Raw genomic sequence first — 17,734 nt, 5'->3', positions numbered from 1 at the left:
GTAAATAGTTGTTATAAACCCAAATTATAGTGTTTGGATTTGTTCACAAGCTCAGTTAGAATAATCAGGTCATTCAGTTTAGTTAAAAAAGACAGTAATGTTTATATAAAAAGTAGAGTTTAAGAATTAATATATGCTAGAAAAAAATGTACAATGTCTAAAGCTGACTATTAACCTCTTTTAACGGTTTTCAGAAATTTAAAAAGTTTAAAGATGAGTTTTTGAAGTCAAAGTATTTTAGTTATTTTAAAAGTTAATTTCTCTTGTTGCCTTCGTGACACGCCGCTTCTTCAGGAATGCTAACAACCAGAGTCTATCTGCAGGCAAAGGTGCATGAAGATAACACTCTGTCATCAGACCACACCTGTGCACGCCCTTTTCCTCCTGTGCATTCACCTTATAGCGCCGTATAGGTAAAGAATCAAGTTCCTGCTGCTTTACGAGCTGAAATTAACCCACGGAAACTATAAATGTTAGAAAACTTCAAAAAGTATTTTCTTGGCGGGAATATCCTGCTGGGTTCATCACTCTTAGTTAACAGCTTTCACCTGCAATATAGAAATCAGTAAATAAATTTAATATTTATACTCGTCAGAATTTTATGCTGGTTTGGAGGAAAACTGGAAAACTGACATAAGGAAACTTCATTTAAGGCACCATAGGAGGTCCCAGACCCTAAAAGGTTGAAGACCATCTGGGCCAGACCTCCTCTGGCTCAGTTCTACACAGAGCACCTAGAACCAGAACCAGAAGGAGAAGAAGCCGCTTTATGTTCATGTGCTTCACTAATCTGGAACAGAGTCCCAGAAAACTGTAAAAGAGCTGAAAACTTTAGTTGATTTAAATCAAGTTTAGAGCTAAATTTGAATGTTCTGTATTATATTTTCTCTTATATTTTCTCTATGTTTAGCACCTCTGAAGGCAGCTGGCATCACTGGATGCCTTGATGTTCTGGTTCTGATAGAGACCAATTTGGAGCAGCAGACTGATAAGTCATTAAATTTCCTGTATAGACGAGGAAACATTCACTTTCTCTCTCAATTAAATCCTACATCAGACGACAAAAAAAAAACGTTCGATGAGGTAAATCTGAGATCTGTTTTCTGTCTTAACTTTCAGCTTAATTAGCGGCCATGTTTGGGGAGCTTAGGCTGCCGTAACGTGGAGCTCTGGGTTACATGATTCCTTCAGTGATGGATCCCATCTTCTTTAGGGAAGTATTGATATACGCCAAGTACTGCACATTGACGTGAATAATAATTGACTAATAATTGATTCAATGTTGCTTTAATTCTCAAATATTTCTGGGCTTTGACTAGGCCAGAGGTCATGGATTAGTGGACCCAGTGGATCCGGACCCAACCTGATTTAAAACATTAGAAATTAGCTTATGTTGTCTGATGACAGTGTCTAATTTCACTTGCTTTTCTCTTGTTAATACAGTAAAGCCGTCTGGAGCGCCGACACCAGGCTGCACGTGATCCACATTAGCCAATGAGCTGTCAGTCTGGGTTGCTGCTGCTGCTACTTTTAGACACAGCAGGCAAACCTGTGGCAAGCCGGGCGATGGGAAAGAAGGAGAAGACCATGAGAAAAAGTGCAGAGAAAGTGTGGACTGCTAGAAGAACTGCGCTGAACTAGTGGGAAAAAAATGAAATGGCTCAAAAATGAGCCTGAACATTTAGAGGATGTTTGGCTCAACCTGCTGCTGTGAAGCAGGATTCTCCACCATGAACAGAATCAACAATAAATCTGGATCCAGGCTCAAAATGAGCTCCTTGATATGTGCTTGAGAATGGCTTAGTCTCCGGTTAAACCCAGGTTTAAAGCCTTGCAGGGCAGCCTAAAGCCCACTGCCAACATTAAGACAGAAAGAAAAAAAAAAACAAGCGGTCAGTTCAGGTGTTTTATAAAATATTACAGTCATGGAATTGTCTATATACCAAACTGAACTATTGTTGTTCTCTAGTTCAAAAAACACTTTAGATTTTATGATTTTTATTCATATATATACTTTCTTTATTTCAAATTTCAATGTATAACATGGATACATAAAAACCTCATTTTATTTCACTGTTAAATTCTGTTTAAAGTAACCGATTATAATTAAAAATGCCTCCTGACCTTTACTGGTTGAATTTCTCTATTCGGACCCCGCTGGTTTTTAATTGGTTACCCCTGATCTAGGCCTTTCCAAATCTGCTTAAATATAAACATCCATCGCAGCTCTGGGACTTTCCATTTCAAAGAAACTTTATTTTCTCATTGTTTTATTTTGTTGTTGTTTTTATTTTCAGCTAATCGCTGAAAAAAACCACAAAACAAAAACAGGATTAACCAAATTATCCACTTTAATTACCTAAATGTAGGATAATTTCAGCAACAGACATTGGTTAAAATATTGAAACATGATTTTTTTATTGTATAAGTTCATGTTTTAAATACCAGAACTTTGTTGCTTGGTTTTAATGAATAAAACAAACTGGATTTCATTTCATGACTTTTTGTATTTCTGCATATTTTTGACATTTACTGCAAGAGAAAAACATTTAAAAGCTGGATTAATTCCTCATTTATTTTTATGAGAAGGCGCTAACACGTGTCTGATATAAACAGACGTGTTTTTTGCTGCTCTCTCATCTCATGACAAACTGTTTCCTCAGGAATGTTTTAAGTTGGACACTATTTGGACGCTCTACTTCACGCAGAGATCATTAAAGATAACCTGCTGTCGTCGGGCCCCACCTGAACACACCCTGTGCCACCAGTCGCTTCACAAAGATGTCGCCTGATAACAAGGAAGCCTTTTCAGTCTGAGATGTTGGAAGACGTTAGAAATATGTCCCACTTATGAACAATCTGTCGTTCCATTGAAAGATGGACTTGAAAAGCGGTGGATTTTTTACCAGATTGATCTACAGCTGAAGGTCAATCCTGTCTTCTGTGATGGAGTGTCGCAAACATCTGTTTGCTTTACGTCAGTATTTGTTTCCTGATTGACTCTCTTCATCAGTCTGTTTCACTTTCATTCTTAAAACACATTATTTGCTCAAAATGAACATTTATTTTTGTTATTCTGACATCACAAATATCTGTAAGGTCAGTGGAATCATTCCTGATGTTTTCAGGATTCTACTGGATGCACTTTTAGTCTTTTTCCTGCTTCACAAAGGTAGGCAGCAGCTTGGCAAAGCCATGATGGCAATTATTTCACATCCAAGTAGTCTGCAGTACTTCATTTATACAGATACACATCAAACAGATGGTATCGGCTGATACTGCACAGCCAGAAATCGGGTATCAGGGCCAAAAAATGGCATCGGTGCAACACTATAAAAAACACACATCCTTGAATCCTCAATAAACTGACTCAAACTTACGACCCTCAACAATATATATAAGAAATTTGCTTTGATGTAGTCAGAGGACTTAATGTGAAAAATAAATGTGTTATTGTGTCCATTTTAAAACATTTACATACGTTATTAAACTGAACCTGTGAGGATTTTTAACCCTTTATAGGGCAAGTTACCATTTTTGATCACTTGCATACCCCTTACAAATGAAGTGCCATTTCTTTTACTCTCTGAGTGTTTTTCATGAATTTCTTATAGAAGCACTTTTCTTATTTTTCTTAATGTATACGGGCAAGTTGGCGTTTCTTGTTATTACATTGACATAAATTTATGACATCGAAATATACATCTTTTTTTTAACGTTCCAAAGGTAATAAGGTCTTGTCCTGAATTCCAATAACGCACTACAAGAATTATCTATAAATTTGTGAAAATGTCTTAAAGTATGTGTATTTACCCTTAATTTGAGTAGGTAAATAAGAAAATCTCCCAGTTGAAGGAGCATTTTTAACCTTTAATTCAGATTATTTGATATTATGCACTTGAAATAGGAGACTGCATTTATCCCCCTTATTTTAAATGTAATTTTTCTTATTCCATTTGCAAAGTATCTCACTTACCTGCTCAGTTCAAGAAAAAATGCACTTATTTTAAGAAAAACTGACTTACTTAGAGTTCAGTTTTCTGCAGTGTACTCTTTGCTTGAAATTTAGATTTTTAAAGTCTTTCACTGAATGCCCTATAAAGTGTTAACAGCAACAATAAACAGATTTTTGTATGTTTAGCCTAAAATGGCAGCATTGGACAAACAGCATTTGAAGATCCCAACTGAAGCAAAGTGTGGAGTAAAGGTGCAGCATTAGACTTGTGTGCTTCACACTTGCAGGACTGAAGGTTTCTGGGTTCATTTTGGTACCGTATTTTCACGACCATAAGGCGCACCGGACTAAAAGGCGCACTCTCAGTTATGTGTCCCATTTCTGTATTTAACACACACATAAGGCGCACCGGACTATAGGGCGCGTTTTTTATATACAGGTACAAGTCCTCTACTACCTTTAAATACCTCTACTGCGTATTTAAAAATACAGCGGGAGCAAACTGAGTATGACTGTGCTTTATTCATGTATTTATTACAAAGTATTAATCAAACCCATCAAAGTCATCATCCTCTGTTTCTGAATAAAACAGCTGCGCTAAATCAGACATGCCAGTTTCCCCTTCTTCGCTGTCAGAGTCACTTTCCGTGCAGCGCAGCTCCTCAGAAATAATGCCGGCTTTTGCAAAAGCTTGAACAACAGAGCCAGCAGACACTTTAGTCCAAGCATCAACAATCCATCCGCAAACTGTGGCGTAACTTGCACGGTGCTGCCTTCCCATTATCCTGAAACTGTGGTCTCCGTCTGTCATCCATCGCTCCCACGCCGCTTGCAGCCTTACTTTGAACGGCCGCTTCAAACCGATGTCGAGCGGTGGAAGCTCCTTTGTCAGACCCCCGGGATAACAGCGAGCACAGCGTTCATTTGATTCACCTTTTTTTTTTCCACATCGGCTGTGAGATGGGCACGCAGCGATGGTGATGCGTGGAAAAAACCACCTAGTCTTCTCAGATACACCTGCCTCAGCCACGCATCCATCCAGCCTTTTTCATCTAATATCGTATGTCATCAGAGCGCTGTCTGTCTCGCTGTCAGCTCCCAGATCTGCTTCTCTGATTGGTTGATGCGGCGCGTCCAGCAGCAAAACTTCAATTTTTCCATCTGAGCAGCAGCAGCGCGTTGCAGGACCTTTTGCTCCACCTATACGCGCGTCAACCATTGACTTTGCATGTAAACTCGCTGCTTCTGTTGCACCTGCTGGGTCCGGTTCCCACCGATGTCGAGCGGTTGAACAGCGAGCACAGGGTTAATTTGTTTCCCCATGTTTTTCACATCAGCTGTGAGATGGGCACGCATGGAGTCACATATTAACAGCGATGGTGAGGGGTGGAAAAAAAAAACACCTGGTCTCCTTACATTCAGCCACTCTTTCATCATCTCGTCAATGAGGTGGTCTCAAAAGTCGCAGTTACAACACACATAGGGCGCACCGCACATTTTGAGGAAAAAAAAAGACGTTTAAGTGCGCCTTATAGTCGTGAAAATACGGTAACTTAAACTCAATGTTTCTACCTGCGGAGTCACTCAAGGTTCTATTCTCAGCTCTCCTCTTTTTCTGTTGTATTTTGTCTCTTTAGAGTCTATTTTTATCAATCACAGCTATGCAGACAACTGTTAGCTTTATCCAGGGAACGATTTTTACGGCCTTGGCATTTTTCCTTCTACACCGGCCAACTTATGGACCAACCCCTGAAAAAAAATAGAAGCACAGTCAAACGCGTGCATCTCACAATATGAAAACACATCGTTGATTAACCGATCTATCTTCAAGTATCACACGACAACCATCACCAAGATTTCTATAATGTGGTTTTACTGGCTTTGGTTATTAACACGGACGCCACAGTGACTGCTGCTGCGTAATTTTCACACTCACCACATCAGCAGGGTTGCCAGATGTCACTAACTCACGTTTTACAGCCCCAAAACTTTTCATTAACCGCCTGGATATATGAAATCTCAAACAATTTGAACCAAAGTCTATTTATCTCTTAGTCCATAAATCAAATGAAAAACATTTTTCACCCATAGACGCCCTCCTAAACTGCCAGATTGGGAAACATCCCAACCTGGCAACAATGCTAGTAAGACAGGAAACATTAGCCTTTAGATACAAAACCCCATCATGCACCGCAACATCCATCCATGCCTCCATTTTCGGACACTCTATCCTTGCTCATGGTGCCTATCTCCAGCTGTCTATGGCGAGAGGCGGGGTCCACCCTGCACAGGTCACCAGTCCATCGCAGGGCAACACAGAGACAAACAGGACATACAACCATCCACACACTCACACCTAAGGAGAATTTAGAGAAGCCAATTAACCTAACACTCATGTTTTGGGACTGTGAGAGGAAGCTGGAGTACCCGGAGAGAAACATCTCAACATATCTTTGCAAAATATTCCAACATAAATTCAAAGAAATAGAAAATGACACCATATGCCAACCGTCAAGGATGTGCATGACAAGGAAGGGCTGTATATACTGCATGCATCATGTAGGTAGTTAACATTGGATTACTTCTTGACCTCCTTGACTTATTTACTGTCAGAGGTAGGAGTTTCGGCCTGAGAGTAAGTGTTGGGGCCGGTATGATTAAAGGAGGTATCAAGAGCCTAGCTTTATCATCCTATTAGGGCCAAACTGCCCATGATTAATCCAACCTCTCCTAAAACGCCTCGATCCAGGCTTGGATTGGTGGGAAAGTTCTCAGCTTTAATAACACATCAGAGGTTATTTTATTAAGTCCAAACAGTAATTCCTGGATCCATCCTCCAAACCAGAAGCCATATCAAACAGCTACCAAGGTCAGCGGTGTTTAGTTAATTTTATTGTTTCTTCAGGTTGTTAAACTGAAAGTCCTTATCTAAACATGATCTTGAGATAATTTTGGCTTTTTATCACAGCTGGTCCAGATAACTGTGGCTTATTTTATGCTGAGATAAATCAGGCATCTATCTCAACCCTTCAAAATGCTTCTGTACATATTCTGTATTCTGTATCGCTTTAGTCTCATTTTTTGATACCTTAAACTAGGCCAACGCTCAGAGCATTATTTGTTTCACTACTATTGAAAATTAGTTATTAAAAATTTTGAAGGTATCCTTTAAGTCTCAATTAAAAACTGTCCTACTTTCAGTGGCATTTGACTCATTGAGTTGGTTTGGTGTTGATTCTCCTGTATTTTACATATGTCTGTTTTATTTTTGTTTTCTATGTACTTTGTACATTTTTTTTTTTTATTGGAAACCAACAGAAAATATTAATAGGGATAAGGAAGTAACATCTTAAAAATATAAGATACAGTAAACTAAACATGCGTACTAAACAAATAGAACTCATGTGTTTAAACTAAGAATAACGTTTTATTGCAAACTAAAGTATATGTGTGCGGATTAATAAATAAAAATGAAAGTGCATGTATGGTACCGGCTTTTAAGCTGTGGCAATGGGTTTGGCACCTGTCTGTCCAGAAACAAACATCCCCCAGCAGAAAAATGCATATATATATATATATATATATATATATATATATATATATATATATATATATATATGCGTGTGATTGTCAGTCTTTAAAGGCTGAAATGAGTCAGAGATAAAACTGTTTTCACATTTCTTACTGGAATGTTAGAAATGTTCCCGCCCTGTGCTGAAAACATCCTTCTGAAATGACTTTCTGTTATCAGACTCACATCTGGACATATGCCATCAATGCATCCATAAGAAAAAACGTTTCTTTTTAGAAACCCGAAGGCAGAAAACCAGGCTTCCATAACTCAAAGATGACGTCATAAGAAAATAAATCTAATTTAAGGAGCTCCAGTGACCCCGGCTTCCCAAGGTGACCCACTATGAAGAAGCGGGTTCATTCTGGTTTCCTATCTATATTTGTTTTCCTCATAAATATATTTTCCATAAATGACAGTAAAATAATCTGCTGATAGCAAATTTTTATTTTGTGAGCACAGCAAATCTGATTATTTTATAATAATTCAGTGGACTCCAAAGCAGAAATATTTATTGATCCTTAAGGGAACTTAAATAATATAATACAATATAATTCATATGTTTATAACCTTCCCTAGAATTTAACCCTGACCATAACCTTGAACAAAATCACTGAATTATTATAATATAAAGTAATGCTTTGTCAGGGCAACCACTCGAGTCAACGCATCGACCAGCGTGTTTTACTAAGTCATGTTAAAATGACCGTGATGGATCATTTTCATCTCAGTCTACAGTCTAACCTTTAGTAGGTAAACAACATCGTGATCACCAGAGGTGTCGAGTCACTAAGTATAAATACTTTATTATTGTAGCCTATTTCAGTATCTTTAATTTGCTTGAGGACTTAGATTATTGAACACAAATATCTATACTTACTTTCCACTCCTTGCTTCTGTAAAACTAGCTTGTTTCTTACTATACATATGAATAACAAACCAGAATGGGGAAAAAGTCTGGAAAAATGACAGGGCTGGAAACAATTTTAGATCATAAATCAGATACTGAGACAAGATAAATTTCCCATCCATTCATGTTTTTGTTATTTTTCAAATTTTAATGTCAGTCGTTGGGTTCTATCTTCTTTTTAATGCTATTTGTAACTTTAATGCTGTAACTGCCAGAGCTCTAAAAAGTATTCAACTGCTTATGCAGGACTTCTGTTTAATCTGTTCAATCTATATAACCTATTCTATGTTTTTAGGAGGGTTTGTGTGTTTGTCTGTCTGTGTACTGGATAACTTCAAAGGTTATGGACGGATTTTAATAACATTTTTATCAGAGGAGTCTCTCATGCCAAGGAACAATCCGTTAAATTTTGGTGATGACGCAGATCCTAACCTGGATGCAGGAATGTTTTAAAGATTCTCTAACATTGTGAGATGGGATGTTTGGTGGAACAAGCAGTTCCCCACTAAACCACAGGGTGGCAGCAGAGAGTAATGACTCAGCGGACTCAAAAAGTCTGCTGGTATTTTACTGAAGACAAAAAAACAAGAAAAGGGAAAGTTGCTTGTTTTTTAATTGGATCAATTGGAAACTTATGAATGTATTTTATAGAAATCTTTTACCAGAGATGCGAATCATGCCAACGAAGAAGTCATTAAAATCTTATAATGATCCAGATCATTTGTGAGTTTTAGCTATAGGTCTAAGTCACAATATGGGTCAGAATTTACTCTGAGTGCTTTTCTAGTTTTGTCTGAAACTATAATTTAGAACAAAACTAGAAAGAATCGGTAAATGTTATGTTTCCTCTTTCAACATAGTAAAGAAAACAGGAATATTTCCCTATTTTTTGTTTATAGAGCTGCTCTTTTTAAAGAAGGGAGCTTATAAATTATGTATCTTTTAAGATAAAAATGTTATTTTACTTTGGTATCTAAAAACAATGTGTTTAATCTGTATTTTTAGAAAATACATTTTTCCCACAATTACTGAGGCCCATCACAGAAGGTACACTATATTGCCAAAAGTATTTGCTCACCCATCCAAATTATTGGAATCAGGTGTTCCAATCACTTCCATGGCCACAGGTGTATAAATTCAAGCACCTAGGCATGCAGACTGTTTTTACAAACATTTGTGAAAGAATGGGTCGCTCTCAGGAGCTCAGTGAATTCCAGCGTGGAACTGTGATAGGATGCCACCTGTGCAACAAATCCAGTCGTGAAATTTCCTCGCTCCTAAATATTCCACAGTCAACTGTCAGCTGTATTATAAGAAAATGGAAGTGTTTGGGAACGACAGCAACTCAGCCACGAAGTGGTAGGCCACGTAAACTGACGGAGCGGGGTCAGCGGATGCTGACGCGCATAGTGCGAAGAGGTCGCCAACTTTCTGCAGAGTCAATCACTACAGACCTCCAAACTTCATGTGGCCTTCAGATTAGCTCAAGAACAGTGCGCAGAGAGCTTCATGGAATGGGTTTCCATGGTCGAGCAGCTGCATCCAAGCCATACATCACCAAGTGCAATGCAAAGCGTCGGATGCGGTGGTGTAAAGCACGCCGCCACTGGACTCTAGAGCAGTGGAGACGCGTTCTCTGGAGTGACGAATCGCGCTTCTCCATCTGGCAATCTGATGGACGGGTCTGGGTTTGGCGGTTGCCAGGAGAACGGTACTTGTCTGACTGCATTGTGCCAAGTGTAAAGTTTGGTGGAGGGGGGATTATGGTGTGAGGTTGTTTTTCAGGAGCTGGGCTTGGCCCCTTAGTTCCAGTGAAAGGAACTCTGAATGCTTCAGCATACCAAGACATTTTGGACAATTCCATGCTCCCAACTTTGTGGGAACAGTTTGGAGCTGGCCCCTTCCTCTTCCAACATGACTGTGCACCAGTGCACAAAGCAAGGTCCATAAAGACATGGATGACAGAGTCTGGTGTGGATGAACTTGACTGGCCTGCACAGAGTCCTGACCTCAACCCGATAGAACACCTTTGGGATGAATTAGAGCGGAGACTGAGAGCCAGGCCTTCTCGTCCAACATCAGTGTGCGACCTCACAAATGCGCTTCTGGAAGAATGGTCAAAAATTCCCATAAACACACTCCTAAACCTTGTGGACAGCCTTCCCAGAAGAGTTGAAGCTGTTCTAGCTGCAAAGGGTGGACCGACGTCATATTGAACCCTATGGATTAGGAACGGGATGTCACTTAAGCTCATATGTGAGTCAAGGCAGGTGAGCAAATACTTTTGGCAATATAGTGTACATTTAACTCTTACCTTTTGAACTGTAATAGCTCTAAACCAGGGGTAACCAATTAAAAATCAGCACGGTCCGAATAAAGAAAATCAACAACTAGTAAAGGTCCAGAGACATTTTTAATTATAATTCGTAAAGTTAAAAAGAATTTAACACTGAAATAAAAAGCAGGTTTTTATACTTTCATGTTATACATTGAATTTTTAAATAAAAATATATATAATTCTTTTTTTGAAGTAGAGAACAACAATCTTTCAGTTTGGCATATAGACAATTTTGTGATTCACACATTTTGTAAAACAGCTGAACTGACTGTTTGAACAGACACACCTCATTGGTTAATTTGGATCACGTGCAGCCTGGAGCCGGATGCTCTGGAGGGCTTTACCGTATTAACAGGAGAAGCAACGCAAGTAAAGTTAGAACTGTGTTAGAACAAATCAGAGAAATGTTTCAAAAATCTCAGACCTGGTTTTAATTATTCTACAAGCAGTTTAGAATAATCCAGTGCAGGTTTGATGTGTCTAGATGTTGTAGTATTAGAACCAGACCACTTCTAGTGTGACTTGGACACTAAAAAAGTGTTAAAATCGATCTTTATTAAAAACCTTGGCTGCCAGAATATCCCAGCAGAAAACTGGATTAATCCTTCGGTTAAACTTCTTAGCCTGTAAACAAAAAAAAATATTCAGCTTCTTTAAAAACTGGAACAGATTTTCATTTCAAAGTTTGTCTCAGTAATTATCTGTAAAGATAAACGTTGACATAAAAGGAGAAACTTCTCTACTATTTTCATTAGTATGAAATTTAACTCCATAATCAGGAAATAAAGTACAGCATAAATATAGAGCTAAAAGTGTTTACTGCTCCTCATAAACACTCAGCTTCTAAAAAACCAGTTCACATCATTCCTGGTCTGTTTACTTAAAATGTGCTAATATTCCATTTTCTAATGAAACAAACAAGGACAGGTTATAATAGCAGCATAATATGTTCTTTATTAGAAATATAATACATTCAAAGATTTCATTTATACAGCTGCAAATGGGCAGAAGTGCCTCAATACGGCATTAAGTCTGATTCACTTGTATTAAGGGAGTCAGACTAAATGGGAAAATCTCCCATTATGGCTAAATAACCAGGTTTATGTAAATGCAAATTATAGTTAAATAATAATATCTGTATAACTAATAAAGGTCAGATATATTCCTTAAGTTTAGGAAGCAACTACTTTCTCACCAGGGGTCAGAATTTTTGGATGCTTGTTTTTCTATTAAAAAAAGAATCTGTCATTTGAAAACTACTTTTAGGTTTCACCAGGTTATCTTTGTGTGTTGGTTTATTAGACTGATGGCTAAACACTAAAATGAGACAAAAATGAAGGCATATTTTTTTTTAGAAATTGTCACTGTGTGTAATGTGATTGTGTTAAATGTAACACTGCTCCTGGTGTCCACTAGAGGTCGCTGCTGCCCCAGATTTGCCTGGTTACTGAGCTCAGCAGTCCTTCATTGATGAGTTACTAACCCAACCCAAGTAGTACCTAATAGTAATGGTGAGATGAGGCCTCATGAATCGCTTCAACAAAGCTCATTTCATGCTTGCATAGATTTTTATCCTTTAGTGCTCTCAGAAATAATCATAATCAGGTAAACTGTTTATGTTCCTTGTGATTATTACTCATATAATGAAATCTGTTTTAATGAAATAGGATTTGTTAGTAAAGATTTTAAGAAAAGTAAAGTGTTCTATGGTAGGCTGTGCGTGTTATTCTATAAATGTTATGGGCGGGGCCAGCTTTGGCCTCCATGTGGCCCCAAGCAAAGTTTGATTTATAGGCTCTGTTTCTGCTAGTAATAACTATTGCTGCAATTAAAAGTTCATTGATCAGACACTAACTATAAAATAACCCTGGCAGTTTTGCTTACAGTCTCCTATTTCTATGCAATATATATAAACAATTCTTTGAGTTTTATAATCTTCCAATTGGGGAAACGGAGAAAAATAGTACAATAAAAGTGCTGACAACTCACCAGTTATTTTATTTATTGAACATCATTAATTCCGGTTTGTTGTTTAAATTATAAATCAAAATTCTTACCATGACTACAAATTTATCACGATAAATGCCCTCCTCTATTTCCTTGTGTGGCAAAGCTCCATCTGATATCAGAGATCTGATTGTTCCTTATGTTCCTAACAGAGCACTTTGCTCTCAATCTGCAGGTTTACTAGTGGTTCCTAGAATTTCTAAAAGTAGAATGGGAGGCAGATCTTTTAGTTCTCAGGCTCCTCTCCTGTGGAACCAACTACCAGTTTTAGTCCGTGAGGCAGACACCCTGTCTACTTTTAAGGCTCGGCTTAAAACTTTCCTTTTTGATAAAGCTTATAGTTAGAGTGGCTCAGGTTATCCCCGCGGTTCTCAAAGTGTGTGGCGCGACCCACTGGTGGGGAGTTGAGACGTGACAGGTGGGGCGCGCCAAGTTCCGGTGTGTGTGTGTGTGTTGTGTGAAATGTAGAACGTGTGAGAGCAAACTGTCCTTATAGCTGTATGTTGCCGCTTTTTAGCCTACATGCAGTCTAATTAAAAGAACATTAGATATGAGAAAAATTTCACCTGGAACTGAAGTGCCAAAATAATGATTGACGTGACGTCGGCATATTATTTGTAATAATGTTGTGTGTTGCCAACTCAGCGACTTTGTCGCTATATTTCAGACCCCTCCAGCGACTCTTTTTCAAAAAAGCGACTAGCGACAAATCTAGCGACTTTTGGAGACTCTTACGTGAAAGCACGTATCGTTCCTTTTCTTGTCCTCCAGCGGCAGGTGCTGCCGTGGGGCGCCTCCCCCATCCCAACCCCGTTCTCCCGCTCCGCAGGAGTCCCTCTCAGCGCTGCAGTCAGACACAGCATGTTTACCCTCAGCGTCCAGACTGCAAATAAAGCACACATGCGCCGAGATTGACGGCGCAGGTTGATCATAAATAACTGAATTTGAAATATTTTATCTTAAATAAATAACGGCGTTTGATTCACACAGCAGCATGTTCATGTTTTACCGTGATTTGTAGGCTCCTTGGTGGACCACAAGGGAAAAAAAGAAAACGTTTAAAAAAAATTGTAACTCCGCCATAGTGTCTCTTTATGGTTCATTTTGCCGGTCACAAACCGGGTAAAGGAGGAGGGTTAGTATTGTAATAAATTAAACATTAATAAAACTAAAATAATAATAAACATTAATGGACAGAAAAAAGTAGCTCTATATTATTTGGGTGTTTTTACTCACTTTTTGTCTCTCTCTAACAACGTTATTTCTCCCACTCCCATCTCAGCTGAACATTGAGCATGACTTGAGAGTGGCAGTATCAAGCCTGCAACCCCGTTTTGAGAAACTGTGCAATGCAAAACAGGCTCATTGCAGCCACTAATGCAGGGATAAATAGACCTGTCTTGCCAGATGGATTTCATTTCTTTTCTTTTATTAACAGATTGCAGAGTGGCACTTTAATTTTTTCTATCTTTGAGCTTGATACAAATTTTGACACAGCTGCATTTTTATTTTCTTTATTTTTGAGCTTGCTGTTATTTGATGTAGATAGTTTGTATTTAGATACTACTTGTTACTTCAATCAAATTGGAACATTTTAAGATTGTTGCATATTTCATTAGCATTGTGTTGGGGCGATGGGGACAGGCGGGGCTTGAAAATTCCCCCTTGTCCAAAGTGGGGAATGACAGAAAAAGTTTGAGAACCACTGGGTTATCCTGAGCTATCTCTATAGTTCTGCTGCTATAGGCTTAGACTGCTGGAGGACATAGGGACCCTGTTTTTTCATTCTGCTTCATTCTATCTCTATTCTCCCATTCTGCAGTATTTGCTAGTTCTGACAGAACCAGAACCAGGCTGGTTCTGTTGGAGGTTTCTTCCTGTTAAAAGGGAGTTTTTCCTCTCCACTGTCGCTACAAGCATGCTTGGTGTGAGCGATTGCCTTTGAGTTAACGAGCCGATGCATTAGCTGGTTTTCCTTATATAAAAAACTTTTAACCTGGATGTTCTGGTTGAATTGTCTCTGTAAAGTGCATTGAGATGACGTGTTCAGAATTGATGCTATAGAAATAAAGAATTGAACTTAAATGTGGGAAAGTATCTTTCTGATGTGGACGGTTTTGGTTAGAATATTAAAATTATTCATCATACTTTTTAATTATAACCTGTAACATGCATCTATAATCAAATTGATGTCATAAAAGTAATGAGGGTACATTATTGATTTTGATCTCTGTTTTTATCCTCTAACTAAGGATTTCTTTGCACAGCTGATTGAATCTTTCTAAAGATTGTCTTTGTTTGTTAGCAGAATAACAAATACATTTCTAAAGCAGATTTAGGTTGATTGCACGCAGGCTGCACGTGTTTGTTATTCATACTGAGGAAAACAAAGGTTCTTTCTGTCACCGTTTTTATTAAATGAAGTATTTCAGAAGGGAACACCTTTCTCTCTACCTGCCTGTGATGACTCATCGAGCCAAACCCTTGTACCAGACTGATCCTACTACCTCGAGGGATCCGCCTCAGCACTGACAGACGGCACAAGTGTCCTCTGCTGTTCACTTCACGTAAGTCAGGTTTTTCTATTATCCAACAATATTTCCTCATATTTTCTTAGATAAACCCATGAGATGAAGTGTTGTGGCTTGTTCTGTTTTAGTATTTCAGTTAATGCAAGGGAAGCTTTGTATTTTCTCTCATGGAAAAAATTCAGAATTTCCCAGGAAAACCTTTGCTTCCCGATACGGGAGCAACGGTTTAATTTAATCCTGAAAAAATGCAGGAAAACTTTGTTTTCTTTTTGCTTAGCTGAAGCATATCATGACATTGTGTTTCCAGTGTTTTGCTGTAACTGCTAATTAAATTCTAAACGCAGGGGTGTCAAACTGGTTCCAGAATGGATCGTGTGGCTGCAGGTTTTCTTTCCAACCAAGCAATACTACACCAGACTCCATTCATCTCATCAAGGGAATCCAATCTGAACATGATGACTTGATGAGATGAATGGAGTCTGGTTTGCTATTGCTTGGTTGGAAAGAAAACCTGCAGCCACACGGCCCTTTCTGGTTTGACACCTGTTTTCTAAATCTTCTGAAGATCAGTTTAATTGGGTCTGGTTGAACTGGTTTGACTGAAACACTACAGGCCAACGCTTGTTTTTTTTTTTTCTTTTTTTATAGTGGGTCATCAAAACCTCATCTGTAACAGAGACAGAAATGTTCAGCAGCGCCAGCTCCAGTAAGCGACACTGTCCCATAATCTCTCAAGGTTTAGGAATAAAAAGTTGCTTAAATTGACTTTTTTCTCTGGTTGCTTGTTTCACAGACCAGCATCCGTCGGGCTACGACCTGGGCCCCCAACCGGGGGACAAGCCTTCTCATGGAGATGATGGGGGCCATGGTCGTAGTTCTGACCATGGTCATGATGGTCAACATGGAGACAAGCACAAGGATGATCATGGTCATGAGGGAGACCACGGAGACAGTGGGAGGAGGAACCGGGATGACCGGGATCATGATCGGTATCGTGATCGGGATAGTGACCGACATGATCGGGATCATGATCGGGATAGTGACCGACATGACCAGGATCATGACCGTGATCATGACCGGGATCATGACCGTGACCGACGTAGCCCTGACCATCATGGCGGTGGCCATAGAAGCCCCGGTCGAGATCGCAGACGCAGACGTAGTGGGAGTGGTCACAGAAGTGGCAGCGGTAGCCGAAGCGGTAGCCGTGAACGCGGCCACGGTCATGGGCGTGGTCACGGCCATGGTCGGGGGCGTGGACGTGGTGGACGCTGGTAACAGTAGGTGAGATAAAAAAAATAAAAAGTTTTTTCTTTCTTCAAAATTAAAACCACTTCCTGTGTCCTGATCATGATCTTTGCTTTGCTTTTGTGGACCAATCAATATGTAACCTGTAACATCATAACAAAGCATTATACAGAAACAACTCTCAGGCAGCAAATGAAAACGCCAAACCAATCTTTGTTGTTTGTCTTCCAGGCTGATCTTCATCAACCAGAGAGGAAAAAAATCAAAAATATTTTCTTTTTATTACCCAAAACCCTTTAAACCTGTAAATGTAGTTCTGGTGAATTTCTTCACCTTTTGTGAGACCACTGTGTGTAAAGGAAATGCATAAATCAATTTTGGTTTGATGTAATAAACTTCTCTTTTTAATCCACATGAGTATTTATTCATAAATGCGTGAATAATTTGAATAGATGTCAATTTTAAACACCATGTTGACGCTGTTGCTGTTAGATAGGATTACAGAAGAGAATATTTCCTTTTCACCCTGCGGCTGTAGCTGCACCCCTGGGTGGGGACAGCTTAACTCAGGTAACAGACATGGTTGCAGAGCAGCTTTAATTAGCCCCAGGCAGAAATTCAAGAGGGAAGTGTCACTTTCTCCTGGTTTAAAGAAAAACCCCAAAATGAAAATTAAAAACAATCCTCTGGACTTTGTTTCTAAGTTTGAAGAAGTTTCGCTTCCCATCCAGGAATTCTCCCAATTCAAAATGTCAGGAATAGCGTTTAATTTGACGTTTTATGCAGTAGCATCCCATCCCAAGGGGGTGGAGTCCTTCGTCCGTTTCTATTTGCATGTTTCCAAAACAAAAACAAGGCTTTGTTGGGCTACTGTATAAAACCTCAAACTCAACGCTATTCCTGACATTTTGAACTGAGAAAGCTTCCTGGATGGAAAGCAAAACGTCTTCAAACTTGGAAACAAAGTCCAGTGGATTGTTTCTAATTTTCTTTTTTTTTTTTTTTACTACAGTATGGATGACTGAGAAAAAGATTCGAGATGGGTGTCTTGTGAAGCAGTTTGAGATGCCTTCTACACCTAAAAATAACTGACAAAACATTTTTAACATACCAAACTGTGCAGTCATGCTGGATTATTATTCTTATTCAGGTTTTGACTAAATCTAAAAAGGCT

This window comes from Cyprinodon tularosa, unplaced genomic scaffold (assembly GCF_016077235.1).
Source record: "Cyprinodon tularosa strain WSP-4 unplaced genomic scaffold, ASM1607723v1 ctg1130, whole genome shotgun sequence".
NCBI classification, from domain to species: Eukaryota; Metazoa; Chordata; class Actinopteri; order Cyprinodontiformes; family Cyprinodontidae; genus Cyprinodon; species Cyprinodon tularosa.
Note: the sequence above shows the minus strand (reverse complement) of the source record.